Source organism: Geotrypetes seraphini, chromosome 2, assembly GCF_902459505.1.
Source record: "Geotrypetes seraphini chromosome 2, aGeoSer1.1, whole genome shotgun sequence".
Lineage (NCBI taxonomy): Eukaryota > Metazoa > Chordata > Amphibia > Gymnophiona > Dermophiidae > Geotrypetes > Geotrypetes seraphini.
Window position 1 is genome coordinate 319,029,325 of NC_047085.1, and position 5,687 is coordinate 319,035,011.

The following is a 5,687-nucleotide window of genomic DNA, read 5'->3' on the forward strand; positions in this document are numbered from 1 at the left end:
AAAAAACCACAGTAATCTGTTTCGATAATCCGCCGCTAAAATACATGCACACTAAGCCAGCTGGAACCGATTTAGCAGCCACATTAAAGGCAACCTTAAGTTTTGAGAATCTGGCCCCGAGCTTAAATTCTATAGGGGCATCCGGGTGCTCATATTCCATTATAGAATCATACAGCATAACTCAGCATTCATGCGCTAACATTTAGATATTATTACTTATACCATAAATAAGGCAGGTATAAATGTAACTTACATTTTAGTGCATAAATTAGTGTTCTCAAAATTGTGTGAGACCCACCAATGCATCTGCCCCTGTGATCACCCCCTAGCACTTTCACACTATACACCCTGCATGCTCACATTCTAAAATAATGCCGAGTGTGTGCGGTGCACTTATGATAGAATGTGAGCCTAACGGGACAGAGAGGGAAAATGCTTGGAAGTATCTGTATGTATAATGGTTGCAAAACTACAAACAAAACAAAAAGGCAGTATACAAGTCTCAATCCCTTATGTGAATGTATCATTCAATCATGTAAATTCTAGTATTCTATAAAAACTTAGCCCAGGCATAAGAATAGCCTTACTGGGTCAGACTAATGGTCCCATCAAGCCAAAGTAGCCCATTCTCACAGTGGCCAATCCGGGTCACTAGTACCTGGCCAAAACCCAAGGAGTAGCAATATTGCATGCTACCGATCCAGGGCAAGCAGTGGCTTCCCCCATGTCTCTCAATAACAGACTATGGACTTTTCCTCCAGGAAATTGTCCAAACCTTTCTTTAAACCACTTCCTTACTGTACACCCTGTATTATAGAACACTGCTGAGCATGTGCAGTGCACTTTTACATGTGAATGTGCAACATTTATGCTAGCATTCTATGATCTTAGCACACAACACCACTTACATTTAGGTGCTGAGATTACAGAATGAGGAGGCAAGAGTACAAAACATCTTCGTACAATAAAATACACCAGAATACACAGAAAGTAAAAATCAATGAGCAAATCAATAGCAAAGTTAAGGTAGGTAAATACAGTAAAATCATGTTTTCAACTGTCATACTGTAAATAATTCCATAATTCAAGACCCCTTCCAAAAATTTTATTTCTAGTATCCTGCATCAAAAATTACTTTGCATCTTCTAGAAGGACTGGGGGGGTAGATTCTCAAAACTTTGCGTTAAAAAAGTGAGTCATTCTCCCCAAAACACGCATGCAAATGAGGTTGCCAGAGAGCAGCAAAAGGATTGCTAAATTTGCATGGGCCCAGCACTGGTGATAGCGATCGACACATGCACAGAATAAATGCACAAACCCCCCCCCCAAACAAACCCAAATCAAAGATTGACAAAAGGGATGCCCACTCCCTCCTGCCACCAAGCAATGCCCCACTACCACCCCTCCTGGCAGCAGGAAAGATGCCCACTTCCTTCCACTGCCAAGTAATGCCCCCTGACATTCCATGGCAGTGGGAGAGATGTCCACTCTCTCCTGCAACGTTACATAATCACTCGACATTGCTAACTCCTCCTCACACCCTCTCGATACCCCTGGCAGCTGGGAAGATGCCCACTTCCTCCCACTGCAAGGCAATGCCCCCTCCCCCCAACAACTCCCCAGCAGCAGAAGGGGCCTTAAACATCCTGGGCCAATCAGAGCTTTAGGCCCCTCCCCGGTGCATCCCAGGAAGGCCTGCCATTTTGACGAGGTGGGTCTGCTGGCTGGAGGGAGTAGGCATCCCTTCAGCCAGCCATTGTTAACAAGGGGAGGGGGGTCATTGTAGGCACAGGGTGGTGTTGGGGGGGGGGGGTTGTGTGGCAGTGGGAGGGAGGGCATGTCTCCTGCTGTCGGGGGGGGGGGAGTGTTGCTTGGTGGCGAGCAGAAATGGGCATCTCTCACACTGCTGGGGAGCGTTGTAGGGGCATTGCTTGGTGATGGGAGGGAGTGGGCATGTCAGGAGGTCTGAATTATAAACTTTACTTTTCTGTCAGTGTCTGAGCCAATCAGCATTCAGGCACTGATCAGAAAGTAAGGCAACAACAGCTCAGACCTGTTGACAAATTTTGGCCGCAAAACATGACACAAGGTTAGTGAATCACTTGGTGATTCTAGAGAATTGCTTGGACTGGTCATTTTAATTTTAAATTACCTTGTGCTACATTTGCATGGTAGTATCAGAGACTGCTAGAAAACTTGGAAAAAAAGACCTCAGTAATTTGTTTTGAAAATCCGCCGCTAAAATACATACGCACTAAACCGGCTGGAACCAGTTTAGCAAGCACATTAAAAGGTAGATTTTAATTTTGAGAATCTGCCCTTAAGTGGACTTTGCCTGCTGAATGTAACTCTAAGTGTGTTACATGCAATAAAGGCATGTAGGTAATATAGATACAGAGAAGAAGCCCAGTGAAGACAAACACTCAAGAATAAGGTCCACCAGAGAACACCTTTAGCAGTGGCCAGGAGGTAGTCACAGTAAATTATTAGGGGTGCATAACTCAAGTCACAATAAAGGTTTGTTTAATATTGGGGGTGCTCACAGGGCTGGCACAGATGCCTAGGGTGCAAGGTGAACTTCAGCCAAAATTGTAGCAGTGAAGAGGGTAACCCCCCCGCGAAACCTAAAAGAAGTCACTCCAACAGCAAACATGACAGGTTCTCAACTTTCTTGGAAAAAATGTTCAGTCTGACCAGCCTTGGGATATGCTATGCAATGTGGTTTATATTCCACTCTGTTCCTTTCAGATTCAGAGCAGATTACTGTACATAAAATGAGGTAGATAAATGGTAATGTCAGTTAGGGATGGATTAATTGGAGGGCCATCTTTCAAATAGATATGTCATCATGTTCTCCTGAAATATGGTGTTGATTGGTGAAGATCTACAAGAAGGGGGGGGAGGGTGCTGAAAAGTTCACAATCCAACCAACTTCTGAAGTTCTGAGTGATATTTTGCCACTCTAGATGAAAAGAGTGTTGTGGGGTTGTGGTTTTTTTTTTTTTTTGCAAAGGTATCAATTTACAAATCATAGCGCTATGTTTTGACATTATTTCAGATCATTGTTTGAACCATTTCCATGAAAAGTGTGGAATTTTCAAGTGTGAAACTCAAATCCATCATGAAGTTTCTATTCTTGAGAAAACTCCAAAGCAAATCCATGAATGTATGATGCAAACATTGAGTGACAAATGCCCATCATACTCCAGTGAAGAATTGGTGTGCAAACATTCAGCTTAAATGTTTTAAGACTCAAGATGCAGCAAGGTCTGGGAGATGTCAAATGGTGTCAACTCATGAACCTGTTAACCATATCCATGACCTGATTTTGGCAGATCGGCCAATACCAGCTAAAATAATTACTCTGAGACACTACAGATATCCAGGGAATGTGTTGGGTGTATAATCCACAAGCAGCTGGGTATACAGAAGCTGTCAGCTAAGCAGGTGCCTAAATGTTTGAACGACATCGAGTGAACACTTCCAAATTGATTTTACAGCATTTTCAATAAGCTGGTGCCAACTTTTTGGAATGACTAGTTACTGTTGATGAAACAGTTATAGCACTATGATCCTGAGATAAAACAGTCCATACTATGGTAGCACTCAGGTTCTCCAAGGAAATTCAAGACCCAAAAGTCAGCAGAAAAGGCCATAGGCACAGTGTTTTGGGATCAGGAAGGTGTTGTAATGACTGGTTATCTTCCATGGGGCCAAAGCAGTTAATGCAGAATACTACTGCAACTTGCTGTGCCAATTAAAGGAGGCATTGAAAGAAAAAAAGGAGAGGGAAGCTGTGGAAAGGAGTTCTTTTTGAAAGACGATGCACCTACTCACAAGGCTGGCAAAATGTAATGTAATTTATTTCTTATATACCGCTACATCTGTTAGGTTCTAAGCGGTTTACAGAAAATATACATTAAGATTAGAAATAAGAAAGGTATAAAATGATGGATGTTTTGACACAGTTGGGGGTTCAGTGCATAGACCCATCTATCCTACTCACCAGATCTTTGCTCCATCTGACTAATTTTCCGTTTCCAAACCTTAAGAAGAGTTTGAAAGGCGAGTGCAGCAGCGGAGCAGTGGAGCAGTATTTCAGTGTTCCCTTGGCAAATGCTTGGGAGGCAAAACATATGTTTATAAGAACTAATATATTTGTCATGTGCACAGTAAAGGGAAACTGTTACAATAAAATAATATTGCTTGGTTAACATTACTAGCAAATGTTAAAGTCTTTAAAAATAGATGTTTGTAACAGAATAGAGCAGGGTTTCTCAACACGCAGTATGCATACCCCAGGGGGTACACAGGCCACTCATTGGGGGTAGCTGGACTGACCACCAATTGCCCCCCCCCCCACACTGCTCACCTGATTTAAATTACAGCCCCATTGGTGCCACAACTACTGGAAGGGAAGGGCCAGGCATTTGCAACGATTGTAATGCAGCATGACATAGGAGAGAAGGTCCAAGCCAGCCAAGCAACCATTTCTTCCAACACGCAACCATACTTGTACAAAAATTAATAAAACCCATTAAATACTCATGTTTTACTGTATGGTTTTATCAATTATTAGAATGTATATATTCCTAGCCATCTTTCCGTCCAGATTTTGTACATCATTTTTACATCTCTTCAAGTCTTTCAGTGATATGAATGTCTGTTTTCTTTTGATACATTTTTAGAATTATATTTAGTTTATGGGTTTTATCAACTATTAAATTTAAGTTTAAAAATACACAGCTCTGTGTATTTTACATGTATTTTGAAATGTATTATTTATATGTATTTGTTCAGACTCCTGAGGCAGGCTCTTTGGGCCAAAACATGGTATCGGGTCATACCATATCAATAAAAGATATGAGCCCTAGTCTTCCTTTGATATTTGTTCGTCACTATATAATAATTTATTAACACCAAAAAAAGGGGAGGGATGGAGGAAAAAAACCTCTAAATATTTGAAAGAACACTCCACCAATATGAAAAATCACAGGTCCCAAAATACTCATTCAAAATGAAAGAAAAAGCCTCAGATTACAGCGTGTCACCTAGAGTCTGGCTCTACCTTTCCACATCATAGGCATAAAAAAAAATAATAATTCATAAACTGAAGTGGACACCACATAACAAATGTGAGCGTCTGGATTTTTGTAAACGAGAAGGTCCCACACAGCGAGACCAACAATCATTTTGTGGCATTGCACCACTTTTTCAGGGCCAAACCTTCACTAAAAGCAAATTGTTCGACTGTCTCATCCACTGTTTGCTAAAAGTTAGCTATTTAAAGAAAAAGAAAAGAAAAAAAAAAAAATAATACAAAGGATTGAAAATATTTTGTTTCATTACCCTACAGCAGCTACGATGGTTATGGGTGTGCTTGGGGAGCAGAAGAAAGTTCATAACCCCTTTCTGCCATTAATCCGAGTTCCTTAGGCCTTGCCTTCCTACACTGAGCAAGTAGATGACACCAACAGTTACTCCAGACACGTTCAGCACCTTTTGTATAATTCTTTCTAACTTCCACTGAAGCGGAAAGAATAACATTGTGTTTTCACCTAGTAAATGGGCTCAAGTTTGTACACAAACAAAAGGGAGTGTAAAAAAAAAAAAAAAAAGTTGTTTTGTCATAAAATGATAAATAGTAAGAATGATCTTGAAAAAAAAAAAAATGTATAAACAGCACA